Consider the following 18,642-nt stretch of genomic DNA (forward strand, 5'->3'; position numbering starts at 1 on the left):
GGTTTTAGCACTTTTACGAGCATGACACTGGAAAGCCAAGAGTCCAGGAGGGTTCCCCATCTAACATTTCATGCCATAGAAAGCCAGCCCAAGATAAAGGAAGGGAGCCCTGCTAAGAACCACTTTTAACAATCTTTGGGGCAGAAGAAAATTAATACACTATCCTGATTCTTCCAAAACTCTTCTACTAATTCTGCACTCAACTTCTAGGTATTACTTGGAATCAATTTCATCCACACCAAACTACAGGATAAAGAAGCTCAGAAGGGAAATTTCTTAACCGTGTATAGTACGCTGACCACATCCTGCCCAGAAAGGAGGGGCTGAGCTGTGGGTCACTGCCCAAGGCATCTAAATGCACAGGCCTTCTTGGTTGTTTATTTTATTTGGGGCCTATGCACTTGGACTTTTGAGAAAATTCTGTCACCATTATCAAGATAATCTTTCTTACACTTTGGGGAGTTTAACCCTACCCACACAGATAGAATGACTCACCCTGGAGGGGTCTGAGTTGGTGTCTGGTAAGGCAGTGAGATTAAACAACTGCTTTAAAGAGCAGTGTCCTAAATTATCCCTGTAGCAATTGTCTCTACGAAGAAAGGCCCAGAGAGAGCATCCAGATATTATTTCACAGATACCTGAGACCAAGTCCCAGCAGAAAATAATGGCATACTCAAATTGTGTAATATGAAGAGAGTTTATGATAAAGAGACTCTTTTCAGAGAAGTGGTCTGGGTATGGGGAAACAAGAAATAGAGTAGCACTAGGGGCTAGCAATGGCTGTACTCCCCTTACTGTCCCTAGGCCTGAAGAGGCAATGGGAAGGAGCCGTTTCCAAGGAGAGAGAGAATTATGAAGAGAGGGTCCCTAACAGGAGGTAGGGGCTATGACTCACAGTATGGGGACCCAGATAGTCCACACTGTCCCCACAGGAAGGGAGTCAGAGGAATAAATACTCCAATTTCACTCTTATCTGATTGCCAGATCTCCTGCTGGTGCCTCCAACTGGCCAATTCCAACAGGAAGCCCAGGGCAAGGAAGCAGTCCACAGGTCAGCCTCCCAGGGCACAGAGCTAGGAGGAGAAGGGTGACCACTGGATCTAGAAGGGGTAATCAGAAGACATGCAGCAGATATGGTACATGTGTAACTCAAATTCAAGAAACTCAAATCCAAGAAAAGTAAGACATCTCTTTAAGCCTTCTCTAGCTCTAAAATTCTTTAGCTCTAAATATATTTATCATTTTATTACATAACCTGGTATTTTTTCTTTCCAGATTACCCAAGTACTCCTTTAAAAGAATGTATCCAAATCCAGGGTGGAAAATGGGCTTTATCTCACATGTCACGTGTTTATCTCACATACGTGACATGTCAGTATGGGTCATACCTGCCTTCACTGTCTAGTTGAGGATAAGAAGGTCCCACTGGGCTCAGCAGGAAGACGTGCTGTGTTGATGAGTAACGTCTGCCATGAACTCCAGAAGGGCAAGGTGCAGAGAACTTCTCATATTAATATGAACCAAAGCAAAAGAAGAAATTGAGATAATTATCCAGATAATCTGGTTTAAAATAAATTTATCCAAAATATTCCCTTTAAGTGTATGTTTATGTGTTTGTGTATAAATTCAATCTCTCTGCTTTATCCAGTACAAAAAACCTTTTTTATGAGTATTGCATGTACTATATCATGTCAGTTTCTAGAAGCATGAACAGTTGAAACGTTTGACTTTATCCTATTTTTATGGCTTTTGTGTGTTCACATGTTCAAACAGCATTGATGATCTTACAAAATGACTTGTTCCTTTTATGTTTACTCTCTAGATTTACACAGTCCAATATGGTAGCCATGAACCATGTATAGCCACTTAAATTTAATTAGAATTAAAAAAAATTCAGCTCCTCAGCCACACTAGCCACATTTCAAGTACTCAGTAGGCACATATTGGACAGCACAAATATAGGCTGGTTCCGTCACTGCAGAAAGTTCTATTGGAAGATGCTGCTCTAGATCCCAAGGCTAATTGTTGGACACAATGAAAATGATGGGTCTCTGAGTATCACTTAGGCATTTCAATAATCCCATTACACCAGGCAACCAGCTAAACACTTTATAAACATTATCTCATTTAATTGTTTTTTTGTTTGTCTTTTGTGGTGAGACCACTTAAGATCTGCTCTCAGGAAATTTCAAGTATACAATATGGTATTATTAACTATAGACACCATTCTGTACATTAGATGTACATTAGATCCTTAGAACTTCATCTTATAACTGAAAGTTCACACGCTTTGACCTAACATCTCCCTACTTCCCACTCTAATAGCCCCTGGCAGCCACCGTTCTACTCTCTGTTTCTATGAGATGGGCTTCTTTTTTTTTAGATTCCACATGTAAGTGATACCATACAATATTTGTCTTTATCTGGCTTATTTCACTTAACAGAATGCTCTCCAGATTCATCCGCATTGTCGTAAATGGCAGTATTTCCTTCTTTTTTATGGCTGAGTAATATTCCATCGTATATATATATATATATATATATATATATATACACCACATCTTCCTTATCCATTCATCTGTTGACGGACACATAGGTTGTAGCCATATCTTGGCTACTGTGAATAATGATGCAATGATCATGGAAGCACATTCCTTCCAGATCATTATTTCATGTCATTCAGATATATATACTCAAGAGTGGGATTTCTGGATCATATAGTAGTTGTATTTTTAATTTCTTGAGGACCCTCCCATACTGTTTTTCAAAATGGCTGCAATAATTTACTTTCCCACCAACAGTGCACAAGGTTTCCCTTCTCTCCACGTTCTCACCAACATTTGCTATTTCTGTCTTTTTGATAACAGTCATCCTAACAAGTATGAGGGGATATCTCATCGGGGTTTTGATTTTTGCATTTCCCTAATGATTAGTGATGTTAAGCACCTTTTCATGTACCTATCGGTCATTTGCATGTCTTCTCTGGAAAAAAGTCTATTCAGGTCCTTTACCCAATATCTCACTTAATCCTCACAACCATCCTGTGACAGAGGAATTCTCACTCTCACATTGTAGACAAGGCCAAGAGAGGTAAAGTAACTTATCCCATAACCACAGGTAGTAATTAAAACAGCTCAGATTCAAAACTAGATCTTCCTGACATCAGAGCTCATGCTCTTTACCATTATACCTGCACCTGCAAAAGAAATAGCAATTCTATTGAGTAATTCACTTGGTTTTCTGTTTAACACCTGACACTCCCTAGAAATATTAACTAAGTTAATATACAATTTGTTTTCAAAACCAGCTTACTTCCTTACATAATATATTGTCACCTGTTGTTCATAATATATGATAAAGAAAAATATGAGGTGTTCTTGAATTAACTTTTTCTCCATTTTTCGTGTTGTGAATATGAACTAGTAAGTAAATAAATGATTGTCTTAATACTTGTTCCATCAGTATCAGTCAGGGTCCCATCAAGAAACAAATGGCATATTCAAACTGATTAACTGAGGAAAGTTTAACAAAGTGATGACCATTTATCAAGGTGCAGCGTTTAGGAGAGCGAACAAGGACAAGTACATACCCCATGGTAAGCAAGAGTGGGAAGCCATTACTACCTAAAGCCTACGGTGGGGGAGGAGCAAGGAAGGGAGCACTTTCTGGAGCCAGAGAAGGCAGCCGTGTGGAGAAGGCAACTGATGGAAGCTGTGGCCTTTTGTAGAGGGACACAATGAACTTAGAGTGACTCAGCAGACAGAGCCACCTCACTCACCAACTAGCCTCCACAGTGAGGGCAAGGTTGTCCACTGAGACAGTGTATACAGTGCAGCTTTCTGGGCTACCCGGAAAGATGGACAAGAGTGGAGAAAGGGCACATACAGAAGATACTGTACATATTATCTGTTAGTGTTGTTTGGAAAAAGGCTAAGAACTGTGATGTGTGAGGCTAATGTCAATGGGAATAAGTTGACTAACAACAGACTTCCTTATCTCCTAGAGAGTCACTTATGGACAATTAGATCCTTAAGGTAGAAGAAATGCCCAACCTCAGGCCCAGGAAGGCCATGGGTCTCTTCCCATCACCAGTTCAAGTACAGTAACTGCATACTGTACTTCACTAAGGGATTTCTTTCACGCCATGGCAAAGGACAGGGTAACTATATCATGGGGCTAATCTGAAGCAAACAGGGACTTACCAAGAACATTTGCCTGACTGTAAAGGCTGTTACATTAGTGACTCAAGAATTGGCAATAAGAGTCACAATACTGAGAATGAGGACCATGGGTGGTCTTAATTCTAGGGCCATTTCTATGAGCTGCCAAATTTAGCTTTGGGGACTAATCTTTAACTCACTATTTTATTAAGTGCCTACTAAGTCGCAGATACCGGCAATCAGTCACCCAGTTCATCTCATTATTCCTGGGCATACCATTCCCTTTTCTTTAGTTATGACTTGGTACATGCTTCTCCCTTTCTCTGATACCCCCTCCTGGACCTGGTCCAGTAAGCTCCTACCCTTACTTCAAAACCCACCTTGGGGACCACATCCACTGGGAAACCTTTCCAATTTCTACCCTGAAGGCTGAGGGGCTCCTTCCCTGGGATCCCTACAGCTCTTGGCTCATCCTGCTATTACAGTGGGTGTCAGAATCTTTTTACATGTCTGTCTCCTCAGCTTGATGGAAGCCAGTGTTTAGCTTGGGAAAGGTTGGTTTTAATTAAATTTTAGTATATAAGTATCTTTCAACGGCACTGTGTTAGGCATTGTGGGACTAGGTGTGGGAGTAATGGCAATATGGGAGGAAAGAAGTAGATAAATAAAGAGTAAAGAGGGATGGGCTTCCCTGGTGGCGCAGTGGTTGAGAGTCCGCCTGCCGATGCAGGGGACACGGGTTCGTGCCCCGGTCCAGGAAGATCCCACATGCCGCAGAGCGGCTGGGCCCATGAGCCATGGCCGCTGAGCCTGCGCGTCCGGAGCCTGTGCTCCGCAACGGGAGAGGCCGCAACAGTGAGAGGCCCGCGTACCGCAAAAAAAAAAAAAAAAATAGAGTAAATAGGGGACTTTCCTGGTGGTCCAGTGGTAAAGAATCCACCTTCCAATGCAGGGGACACGGGTTTGATCCCTGGTCAGGGAACTAAGATGCCACAGGGCAACTAAGCCCACGTGCCACAACTACTGAGCTCGCGCGCCTCAACTAGAGAGCCTGTGTGCCGCAAACTACAGAGCCCACGCACCCTGGAGCCCACGTGCCACAACTAGAGAAGAGAAAATCCACATGCCACAACTAGAGAGAAACCCCCGCTGCCACAAAAGATCCCACATGCCTCAATGAAGATCCCACGTGCCGCAACTAAGACCCAACACAGCCAAAAATAAATATTTAAAAAAAAAGAGTAAATAAAGTCCCTGACCCCTGCCCTCAAAAGAAAGATAATCAGATAAAATACAGGCTGTCCAGATAAATTTGAATTTCAGATAAGCAACAGAATTTTTAATATAACTTTCAAAATATATCTCATGCAAAATGGAACATCATATACTAAAAAAGTATTTGTTTATCTAAAATTCAAATTTAAGTGGGTATTCTGTATTTAATTTGTTAAATCTGAAAACCCTGTGTTGAAAGGACTCATCCTCTAGTTGACGATATAAGATGTGACTACATGGGCCATTAGTGCTATCAGGCAGAGCATACTAAGAACACAAGAGTGTTGTGGTTTAGGGAGTGCTAGGAGAGACCCTGGTGGCACAGGCCTGGATCAAGCCCTCCCTTTTTTTCACTACAAAGAGTTCCTGCCAATAAACTTGGCTTCTCTCTGGCTACCCCAGCTTACAGAAGCATGGTGTGATTGAAAGCACCCTGGATTTGAAATAGAAGATCTGGACTTAAGTCACAGACAAAACACCGACCAGCTGTGTGACTTTCAGGAAGTCACTAAACTTCTCTGAGTACCATTTTCCTTTCCCATAACTGAAAAACTCAGAACCAACTTAAAAAAAAAAAAGGAGAGGGGAGTCCTTATGTACTTGGGGATATCTCATATGGGACATACTCGGAGAAAAATTAGAATTTTCCTGTAGAAGATTCATCCATTGCCCCACCTTTCTTTGCCTCCCATTACTGACAGACACTGGCCTCTACGCATGAGCCAAAAATTAATACTTATTCTATGCCTCATCCCTCAGAATCTTCTATATCAGAGGTCAGCAAGCTTTTTCTGTAAAGGGCCCTAAAATAAATATTTTAGGCCTGGCAGGCCATCTAATTTACAAATTATAAACTATTTTAGGCTTTTCAAGTTTCTGTTGTATCCACTCAACTCTTCTATTATAGCGTGAAAGCAGCCAAGGATCATACGTAAACAAACGGGTGTGGCTGTGTTCCAACACTACGGTATTATGGACACAAAAGTAGAATTTCATATACTTTTCATGTGTTGTGAAATATTATTCTGCTTCTCCTGATTTTGAAAAATCTTATAAAATGCAAATAACCATTTTTAGCTCCCAGGTCAGGCCGCAAGAAAACAGACAGTGGGCCAGATTTGACCCTGGGGGTGGGTGGAGGGGGGTATGCCCAGCCCTGTTCTATGTAACTGAATTGTTAACCCATGATAAACATTTCACCCTGGAGGGATGTTTCATCTTCTACAATTTGTGCCCTAGAGCAGAGCTGGGAAAAGAGCTGGTCTGAGTTCTTAACCAGCCCTGGCCTCTGCTGTAAACTTGCAGTGTGAATCCGGAGAAATTATGTCACTACTTCCTGTCTCATCCTTCATCTGTTTAAAAAAAAAAAAACCCAAAACAGGGTGAGGGGGCATTATATTTAGCAAGCTATTAAATAAAGTGGTTGGGAAATACAAATGAGGTAAGTAAGGACAGACACTTAGCAGGGACGGTCCAAGTGTTGAGTAATACTGAAAATATATGGCAAGAGAAATAGAGAAATCAAATTGCTTTCCTTGTAAATTTTCCACCACGATGTTTTTACTTCATGGAAAGCAGAGTAAGGTGTGAGGTCATTTTTCCTTCACACACAATTCACTTTCATGGAGTTTGTAAAAAAGGAGAAGTTTCTCTCAACAGAGAAGTCTCGACGCCTGACTGAGCCAGAAGGGAGCATTTTCTCACAAAGGCCATTTCTGTCCCTCCCCTGCTCCTCCCCTCTCTTCCCACACTTCTCCCCACCCCCATCTCAGCTACTCTGAGCATATCCCACCTTTCCTAGTTATAAAGAGACCCCGTCTTGAGTCTTTTCTTCTGCAGGATTGTAGTGCTAATAAATACCAGGTATATCGTGAAGCCAGGAACCCAACACAAACACAATGCTTAGAAATCATTGCTGTTTTGATGAGGTGATATCAAAAAGATAGAAAAAAAATGTTTTTAATTCTTAATTTTTTTCAATTCTTTTTTTAATTCTTAATTTTAAAATTCTTTAAAAAATTTTTTAAATTCTTTAAGTTTTAACTCTTAAAACTTAGAGTACAAAGTGCCAGGTAAACAATGATACAGAAAACCCAAGTATAGAGAAGGTGCTTGTTTCAGTAACCTGGGAATCTTTTGCTGGTGAGACATGGCAATCAACTTTAAATGACAATCCTAGGCAGTTTACGAAAAAGGGCCCTTCAGGTGACATGAGGGGAAAAGATCAGGTTTTTATAGAAGTAGAAAGCAACCACCAGAATGGAATGATAATTAGAGATAATTGTAGTCAAGTATAAGGGTGCCAGAATCCTGGTGTCTACCCAGCAAGTACAGTCGAACCTCTCTTTTAATCACTTCAGACATGCCATTTTCATTTCTTAGCTGGTGAATCTTTCACAATCTCAGTGTATCTATAGAGCATTTTGGTTCAACCAAGGTCAAAGAAAGTAGGAGGTGCATCTGCCATAGAACCTCCCATTCCCTCTCAGATGCTTAAGTAAGTGGCTTAAGAGAAGCAGTGTGGAGCACAAAATGGATCGCCAGGATTCAAGACCTGGTCTTGCCCCTTTTAAGCCAAGTGAATGTCAGCATTTGAACTCCTTTGAGCCTCAGTTCCTTTATGCGTAGAATGGGGATCATGCTCTGTTTTACCTAACACACAGCTCTGTTGTGAAGCTCAAACAGCATGACACATAAAAAGGGCTTTGCAAATTATAAAAATAGAAGTGCTTTCTATGATTATTATTGTTATTGAAGAAGGAATAGTTTGGATCAACTGCTAAGTTATTGAACAGCTGCTTCAGTTAGTTGAACAGATGGTTTTAAGGGTTAATAAGCACATGTCTTGGTCATCGCTTAGGCCTAATGAGTCAGCGCCCAAGAGCACGAGGCCCAGATCATGGGCTGCATGGGACCAGCTCATCTGACTTGAAGAGCAGGAGCTTCCAAGTTAAAGAAATCTGGAGTTGAATTCCATATCTACCCCTTAATTCACTAGGGAAGTCCCTTATCCTATCCAAGCCTCACTTTCCCCAACCCTAAAATTGGGACATTAATACTATCTTTTTTTGTTTGTTTTTTGAATACTTTAAAATTTATTGAAATTTTTAATGGTATATTTATGTAAACACCTCATATGCAATTAAAAACAATGTGTATTCTGCTTTCATTGGGTGGAGTGTTGTATAAATGTCAAATAGATAATATTGGTTTATATATTTATTCAGGTCTTTTTATCCTTACTAATTTTTGAGGTGCTTGTTCTATTACTGGGAGAGGAATGTTGAAGTCTGATTAAAAAGGTGGATTTGTCTATTTTGCCTTTTAGTTTGAGCAGTTTTTGTTTTATACATTTTGAAGCTCTGTTATTAGGCATATCGTATTTAAGATTTCTCTCCTTTTGATGATTTAACTCTTATAAAATTAGGTTATGAAATATTTCTTTTGCTCTGATACTTTGTGCTCTAAAAATCTTCTTTGTGTTATATTAATATAGTCAGTCTAAATTTCTTTGAAATATCATTTACTTGGTATCTTTTTCCTATCCTTTTTTTTTTTTTAAACATCTTTATTGGGTATAATTGCTTTACAATGGTGTGTTAGTTTCTGCTTTATAGCAAAGTGAATCAGTCATACATAAACCTATGTTCCCATATGTCTTCCCTCTTGCGTCTCCCTCCCTCCCACCCTCCCTACATTAATACTATCTTGAAGGGTTGTTGTGAGACTCAGAGATAACATAAATAATCTCTGGTACGTAGTATGTTTTTCATAAATAGGAACAAGTACTGTAAAGGGAAGAGGCAATAGCTTTAACCCTTACCAGCTATTTTATAAATGCATGTGGAGTTTGCATATGTGGACAATCTGCTCAATTCTATTTCTATTTCTTGAAAAAAAATCCAAAGGCATGGTCCACTGATGATGGTATTTGTACCTAAAAATGACAGCACATTATAAACTGACCTCTTTCAGTTACATTTCTTATTATAATATAGTCTGTGAGATACACCAAAGAAAAACTTGATAATTTGATCTAAACTTGCCATAAGGCTGCCCCATGATCAAAACTGCCGATCCTCCCCATGCCCCAACACTGCCCCTTGTCTACCATAGTGAATCCTTTCCAAACTTCTGCTTCACTTTGCCCATATATGCAACCCAACACCCTAGCCAAACTGGACATCTCACTATTTCCCAAAGTAACCCTCTGCCTGGAAAGCCTAACACTGTACTAAATCACTTATCCCAGAAACAATGAGACACTGAGATTTGTGTGCAAGAGGCATACTGGGGAGTTCTCAGGAAGACCTATGAGGAAGCAAGGGGTGCAGGATTGGGCAAAGGGAGACATTAAACCACGGTGAGGTTCCACAAATGAGGTCTTTAAATGATCCCACGTGAAGCTCTAGAGCTGGTATGGCCCTTCAGGGATGTCATGATTGTGTCCACGGGCTGGTGCTCTACGCCACATTGACCAGTCACTGCAGGTGCGATTCCCTCAGGGAGGGGACATAACATTTGGCAAAGGGCAGTTCTCAGAGAGGGAGGCTGAGATCTGTCAGCGGCCAACCTTCCCTGCAGCTGGGCAATGTGTGTGCCCTGCTGAAGGGGCTTCTGCACAGCACCTCACCACATCCACTACTCCAATTTCCAAACTACTGTCCAGTCCTCAAGGCCCATATTCACCACTGCCTCACCATGAAGTCCCTCTGACCCTGTATTCTCTCTTTTCATACCTGAGATACAGCCACCATACCTACAAGACACTTCCAGGTGCCTCTGTCGTTACCACTGAGTTCAGAGGTCACAAAGCTCAAAACATATACTTGGTATTACTTCTCAAAATTCCAGTGAATGTAGAGAATGAGAAAGCTATACCCCTTAAACACATGCAGTGATGTGTGTTCTTCTTATAGTTAAAATTTCCAAGACCTCAGCACATTTAAGCATACTTAATTCTTCCTAGTCTGTCTGGTTCCTCATTTTGTTTATAGGAAAAAGTATTTCATTGGTAATGATACACTTCTATTCTTACACAATATCCATTGGGGTTTTCATTTCCTTTATTTGCTGAATAATTTTTCTTTGTAAGTATTCTCTTGAAAATATAGCACGAAGTACTATATACTGAAAGGAAAAAGTAAGACTAGATGAGCAGGGTCAAGTTAATAAGAAATCCTCCAAATTACACAAAATTACACAAAAGTATCGGCCATGAAGAAAATATGATTGTAAAGAGAACTCAGTATTCACTGTAAGTATGCCTATCCAGCTCCCATTAGAAGTGAAGAAATGAAGATTAGTGTCATATTAATGCCATTATTTCACAAATCAAAATGATTTATTGGATGAAAAACATGAAAATGGTTGCTTTGCAATAAGTAGGTTATGTGAATGAATAAAATTGAGTAAAATGAATGAATGAAGCCAAATCCTTCTACCAAATGGAAGAGATATATGTGTGAAAGATGTAAGTATATTTATGTTTGTATGCATTTTTATACATAATAAAATATGTGCTTATATTATTTTGTATGTATTTATATATGTGTATGTGTATACATATGCATTAAGGGAATACACACATACACATGCTTCCCTAAAAAATTATATATAGCTCTTGTCTTTTGGGTAATTACACCACTTCACTCTGACAGCCCATTGCAGAGTGAAGGGCTGAAGTATCTCCAGCTCTAAGTCAACAGTATGGCTGTCTGCATATGATCCCTCCAATGCTTCCAAATCTACAACACCCTATACAGCATCACTGTTAGACCCAGGCAAGTGGCCCACCCCCATAAGACTGGGCTGCCAGGATGGTGTTGGCCTACTGATTTTTGTATGATTTGCTCACATTGGACATAGGATCATTCGGGTTGTGGAGTAACTGTCCACTTTTGGGCTTGAGCCTGGCATTTGTGGGTCTGCCAGGGTCCCCACTGCAGTGCTGCCTCCAGTCTACAGAACCCCAGGTTTGGGGAGGCAGCAGTAGGCATCCTTTATCCTGTGTGAGCCACCCTTCCATCCTCGCTGCTGGCGCAAGGGTGACTACCCCACTCCCACATGCTCCTTGCCACATGTCTGCAAGTCCTCAGGAGTGGCCTCATTCATCTTCTCCAAGGTTTTTGGAGACTGTTACTCCACAAATGGAGTAAAATGGCCACAGACCCTTGCAATAGATCATACTGCATTGTATTTTCCAAGGTTGGCCATTTTGTGGGAATGGGACCACTCTTCTCACTGGGCCCAGAGGACCCTCTCCTATCATCAACACTGAAAGAGATCACTAGGAATGCAGTAATTGCATCCTAAAATAATCAAGAGAAGACATGGATGAAAAATCTGTTATTCTATATTTACACTATAAAATTACAAATGGTAAATTTAACATGACCCAAAAAATGAATTATTGTTCCCATTTTTCTGTATACTCTGGGTAAAACTTACATTTGTGGTCATCAGCAAAAAAAGCATGGTAATGATCCTTTAGAGTCATTGGAGGCCAATATTTATAGGCAGCACAATGGAGGATGAAGTGCCATGAGTAATGATATGACCAGCACTAAATAAATGGTTATTAGAGACCTACCCACATTGCTTCAATACAAACAGACTCCAAAGAGCTATGGCTTTGTGAATAATAACATACTCCTCACCTTTTTCCTATTGTGGGAGATATGAAGTTAGACAGGAATGGTGTATTTGACAAAAAAGAAAACAGAGAGGTGGTTCCTAAACCTTAACAGGAAGACATGGTCCCTAGACACCATGAAGAATCTTCACATGCACTGAATGGACAGCAAACAAATATGTAAGTACCACTTCTTTACACATTATTCTAAATTTTCATTGATAAATCACTATGCCTCAAATGGGCACATTAATTTTATGTTGTTTAGTCAAATTGTTTAAATAGACAGGGCCTTGCAAAAAAATATTTTCCCATGTACAGCCTCAAGATGACCCTAATCCCGTACGAATTTTTAAAAATCACCCTGAAACCTAGAGATACTGAATGAACAATAACTTTCACAAGCCCTTTTTTTAGGGCAGCAAATTCTCTTAACACTCCAGATTGTGATGAATATCATTATTAGTGTCAGATGATATTCTGTATCAAAACAATGAAATGTCTTCCAATGGAATTTTTGAAAAATATATTGACTCTTAAAATCAAATGTTGAGACCAGTGAGACCATTTCCCTTGCACCATATGTCAGTCATATTCCCCCGGGCTCTCCGTTCTTACCTATTTTTGTTATCCACTACTTAAAGCAAAAAATCTATAATTATTTTAAATTTCAAATATAGGTAATTCATATTTAAAGACAACCGAGAATAGCACTGACCCAAAATGCTCATTACATCTGACTCGGCTGCCTCATTTCTTCTTTTGTCCCTCCCACCTTCAAGTAATCTAAATAGACCAATGAAAATGTTTCCTCGTTTTCATAACTTCCTGAAAAAAGGCTCCATCACTCTGTCCAGTCACTCATTCCAAAGTCTAACAATGATCACACTGCTTCCATATGAGGCACTCATCCTTGATCTGATGAACATATCTCTGGATTGATTGTTCAGGTCTCTGAAGCCCTAACCAGAGACATGCAATGACTCCATCCTAGTTTATATAGGCAAATAAAACATTTTTTAAGGAGTGAGTATCTTTTCCAAAAGATCATCCCTTAAATTCCTCTGAATTTATCTGCTACTTTCAAGCATAGACTCAAAATACATAAAGTACTTCTTAATACTCTTAAAAATTCATTCCTAGACATGCTGATAAATATCTTCCCCAGAAGATTATTTAAGCCCTTTTGATTAACTCTGTGGTAAGCTATGAACATCAGTCTATTTCCTCTCTATTATTTTTGTTTTGGTTTTTATTCTTCTTCCGCTTGCTGTTTTTCCTATTTGAAACTGAGGTCTCCCAATTTTAAGCCATGTGAAAGAAACATATTATTCAGCCTCTTATCTGCTGTGGGGTTTGCTTGACAGATTTTCTCAATCTCTACAAAGTAGGAAGGTGAAATTCCACTATGCCAGCTTGTAAGTCCAACTCCACTGTGGTAATATCACCACTGAGTCCTTCTTCCTAAGTCCCAGTCCTTAAAATTACAGAAGGACAGTTTCCCCTCAGAACTCCCCAAGATAATGCCTGATGGCTTTAGAGACTTTGGGGCACAGTCAACATCTAGATATGAGAAGTGAAAGCCAGAATGCAGTGATTCACATTTGCAGCAGTTATGAAGTTTACATGGTAAAAAATCAAGCTCTCTTTTACTCATTGTAAATGAACTTAAATCAATTCACTGATAACAGAAAACTTATGCCTAACAATCAAGGTAAATGTAGTCACTGGTTTATTCTAGAGTCCTGGAGAGGGAATCATCAGTCATTTCAGGATGCTCCCTTCCCTTTTTTTTTCCTTATCCCTAAGGGGTGATCCAAATTGGGGGAGGGGATTTTTTAAACTTCCCGCCATCAGGCCAAGGTCACCAGTAGGTGTGATACTCAAAATGTTTAACAAGCAATAAGATACAGGCACCAACCAGTCAAAACAGATAATAACTGTCACAACTGATAGGGCCTTGCTAGTGAGTACCAGGGGATGTCAACCCTGGCCATGAGCATCCATCCACACTGACTTCTAATGGAGCTTGTTCTTTGATCCTTGGAACCTACCACTATGGCATCCACAGTAGAAACACCTGCATCCTGTTCTGTTTTCAGGTTGATGGGTCCTCGAAGGTCACACAGAGGACTCCAGAGACTTTTGGATCACTTGACATCTAAATACGAGAAAGAAAAATTAGACTGTAATGATTCAAATTTGTAGCAATTATGAATTTTACACATTAAAAAATAGTAAATGCGAAAGACCATTCTTACAAACTACCTCAGGGGGCTGAAAAATTTTTTTACTATCTGGCATTTCCTGGGGTTGCAGGCATTTTGGCATGCTGCTTTAGACTTTCTCTGCCTAGACCTTCCTGCTGCCTTTTATTATACTTTGCTGCTATAGCGCCATGATGGACTGGGAGACAACCTACAAGAATTGCTTTCTTTCTCTTGAGCTTCATTAGGAAGCAAGCTACATGGCCCCAAATTCATCCCACCCTAACCTATCCTATCCTATCCTTAGGTCCTCCAAAGTCTCAGTAGGAGAAGAACAGGGCACTAAACACTTGCTGCAGCTCCTCACCAGCCTCTCACCTCTATTTTCCTCCTGGATGACTCCTGCTCAAACCTGCTCTCCCTTGAGCAGGAAAACACTCATGAGCCATTCCTTCCCACTCTGTGGTTTGGCATAAACTCTATGCATTGAAACTTCCAGACTCTTAAGCTTTTGAATCTCAGGTTCTTGTAGTAAAAGTCTCAGCTTTCAAGAGTATTGTTACTGAGGACTTTAAAAAGTAAGCTCAGGGCTTCCCTGGTGGCGCAGTGGTTGGGAGTCCGCCTGCCAATGCAGGGGACACAGGTTCGTGCCCCGGCCCGGGAAGATCCCACATGCCGCGGAGCAGCTGGGCCCGTGAGCCATGGCCGCTGGGCATGTGCGTCCAGAGCCTGTGCTCCTCAGCGGGAGAGGCCGCAACAGCGAGAGGCCCATATACCGCAAAAAAAAAAAAAAAAAAGAAAACAACAAAAAAGTAAGCTCAGAAACTCAACTGACTTTTAGGGATCAGCTATGTTAGCCTTCTCCTAAAGTAATGAATTCCACTGATACAGTGGGGTAGAGGGCTGCAAAGAAGGAAATTGTGAAAAACAACACACACACACACACACACACACACACACACAAATTCCTCATTATCTCCAAACTGTATCCTTTGCACACATCTTGGGAGAAGTTCTTTCAATAACCAAGACAGAGACCTAGAGGCCTATAAAATAATTTACACTGGTAAAAACCAATTAATCCTTTTTGGCTTGTTGGAATTAAGATATACATATTGATACCTAATCAATAATTTGTGATAAGGATATTTAAAATACAAAATATCTTCATTAAGAAAATTCTACTCCATTTAATATACTACTTGTTCAGTGATCTCAACTCAAGGAAAATTCAAGACAGTACATCTATTCTCTACCGTTTTGTTTTTCCCCCAAGAAAATATTTCAAGAGACCACACTCCACATTTGTATCACCCTGTTCTAAAACCCTTCCTTCTGTAGAAGGAAGGAGGTGGCTTTAAGAACAGTTAAGATTTTTCACACTGAATTTTAGAAGCTGATGACATAAGTCAACACCTAAGGATGCTGACAATTTGCTTCTTTGTTTTTAACACTGGTTTAAAAGGAATACATTCCATCTTAGTCCCCCCCACCAATCCAGGAACTAAAATACATTTTTTATATATAATATAAATACTCAGTGTCTGAGGGAAGACTGAAAACAATGTTTAGTCTCCCAGTAATGTAGGCATTATCATCTTTCTCTGTCTTCCTTATAGCCAGGAGACGCAACATATCTTCGTGGCAGTAAAAGTGGAAAATGGACCAAAGAGGAGGAGGAGGAAAGGAGGGGCACTTAATTTTGAACAGCACTTCACAAAAAACAATAACTCTTCCTCTGACCTCGGTTGACCCTGAAAACAACCTATGCCATAGGTGAAACCAGTATTACCATCACCATTTTACAGGTAATGAAACTGATGCACATGAAGAGTGTGTCTCATACAAAGCCATGGAGTTTAAGTGATAAGCTATGAAAAACATAAATCCACTTATTCTGATTTCAAATCCCATACTCTTTTCACCAAAATACAACAGCATCCCCAATTAAATTCACATAGATTTGGAGGCTGTGACAATTCCTCTGAGAGACCATTCTCATCTATTAAAAAAAATTGTTTTTTTATGTATCTATTGAAGCTTACGGTCGAGAACACTTCTCCTCACCTATATGCATGTTTCTCCTCTTCCTTTAGAAAAGGAGATGTGTTCGAAATTTCTCAGCTTCTTTAGGTGAAGGGATATGACTGAGTTATGGTAAATGGATTGTGGAGAAAAATGATGCATACCACTTTTAAGCCTAGCCTCTTATGATCACTCTCACAATTAGCCATGTTCCTTTTCTTACCCCACTGGTTACCCAGATGCAAAGGAACCAGTGGAGAAAACTAGATGGAAGAAGTGAGGGTCACTGAATGGCTGCATGGAACAGCAATGGCCTGTGACACAAATGAAAAATAAGCCTTTAATGTGAAAGCCACTGACATGCTGGGGCTCTTTGTTAGACCACTAGTGATTTATCCTGACCAGTACAAAGAGCAAAGAAAATATCATATTTTAATGTCTAGGATACAGTGACACTGCATATTTTAAATGATAAAGAGCAGATGGGGGAAACTGTCTTTGATTTTTAGTGTTCTCATATTTGACAATGAAAAATCCTAATGACTAACTAGTCCAGGATTGGTGAGTTTTATACACACACACACATTTTGCTTTATATTACACCAAATCATTCTTGGATAGAGTAAATTCAGGCTTTGAAAGGACAGAAACTAATATAAGTGGGGGAGGGGTCTTCTTGAAGAACATAAATTACAAATAAAATTAGGTACAAAAGTAAATATTATTGAGAATTAGAAAATAAATGACAACTGAAAATTTTTTAAGTGGACAAATATCATAAGCATCACAAAATCCAAAAAACATAATATTTTTATTAACTGCCTGATAAACCTATACAATATTTACATTTTTAGGCTGCATACTCTTTTATCACCCCCTTCCTATGACAATGACTTTCTACTTTTTTAATAGAGAGAACAGAAAGATAAATGTCTTTCTTCTAAAATAGTTGGTTGAAATTTGTTTTCATTATTGATGGTAGCATCATATGCATATTTAGGATTATTGTGAACTTTGGGAAAATCTCTATAATATTTCTGCTGTACACAAGTGTAAGGTTTAAAAGAATTATCCACTGACTGGCTTCCAACTCTGTAGATTTCAGACCTTGTTTCTCCTCTTCAGTCCACATGCTTCCAGGGCTGAGGACCATCACACACAATATCAAGACAGAACCTCTGCCCTGAGTCTCTGTACCATGATGTTAGGTGAGCTGGCACAATGGGCAATAGAAATTTTCCTGGAAGATGAGCATATACCAGGATAACTAGCTATAATATGGAAGTGACTGAAAATATAAATATATCCCACTAAACCCACTCTAAGTGTATCCTCAATTGTCTTTTTCTAAGCCAGATTTTAAAAATACACAAAAACCATGACTTCCCCTATACCACTTGACATAAGGAAAAGTGTAATATGAGAAATGAGAAAGTTGGAGAGCAAAGAGTGAGCTTAATTGATTGCAATTAAAATATCTAGAAATTTTTCTTAGAAAAATTTCTAAGGGGTTAATGTTCAATAAACCTCAGGCTGATGTCTAAAGCTAGCATGATCCATGGCTTTGGGTGTTAAATGCTCCACTCCCAAACTGCAAATGTGATTCTGGAAATCCTAAGTCAGCTTCATGATCATATTTGTTGAAAACTAAACTTTTTTTTAATGATTTCATCAGGTAAAATAAAATAAACTCTCTTTTTAAAGTTAGTCCAGTCATGTCCCAGGTATCTCTCTCTCTCTTTGTAACATAGATAGTCCAGCAGTTACACTGAATTTTGTGACCACTCATAGGAGGCAAGACCATACACCAAGGTGCCTAAGGTACATTATAAAGATAGGCATTGTTTATGGGCACATAAAGGTTTTAAGGAAGTCACATTACCTAAAATATGACCCTTTGAATTTTTTAATTACTTAAATGAATTGAAATGGAAGATGAGTTGAGATTATCCATGTGAGTTAGAAGTTGAGTGGAATTAATCTAGGAAAGCTCCTAGGGGAAGATGTGTAACTTGGGGCAGTATTAGGATAGTGCTTAAGTTCCATGAGGGCATGGACTTTGTCTGCTGTGTTCACTGCCATCTCCAGTGCCCATAATACTGGGCAGCACATACTAAGTGCTCAATTAACATTTTTTACTTGAAGGAAGGGAGGGAGGGAGGGATGGAGGGAGGGAGAGGGGGAGTGAGAGAGAGAGAGGGAGGGAGGGAGGGAGGAGAGAGAGGGAGAGATAGAAAGAAAGAAAGAAAGAAAGAAAGAAAGAAAGAAAGAAAGAAAGAAAGAAAGAAAGAAAGAAAGAAAGAAAGAAAGAAAGAGAAAGGAAGGAAGGAAGGAAGGAAGG

At 39.6% G+C, this 18,642-nt stretch overlaps 1 long non-coding RNA gene across 1 annotated transcript in view; it reads right to left on the reverse strand.

Annotated features, from left to right (window-relative positions):
• Positions 1 to 18,642, reverse strand: part of LOC132507068 (uncharacterized) — a 302,523-nt gene that overhangs the window by 236,046 nt on the left and 47,835 nt on the right. Inside the window, exon 3 of the long non-coding RNA XR_009536035.1 lies at positions 14,124 to 14,230. This is a non-coding gene — a long non-coding RNA (uncharacterized LOC132507068). The remainder of the gene's footprint in view (positions 1 to 14,123; positions 14,231 to 18,642) is intronic.

This window comes from Lagenorhynchus albirostris, chromosome 16 (genome assembly GCF_949774975.1).
Source record: "Lagenorhynchus albirostris chromosome 16, mLagAlb1.1, whole genome shotgun sequence".
Taxonomy (NCBI): Eukaryota; Metazoa; Chordata; class Mammalia; order Artiodactyla; family Delphinidae; genus Lagenorhynchus; species Lagenorhynchus albirostris.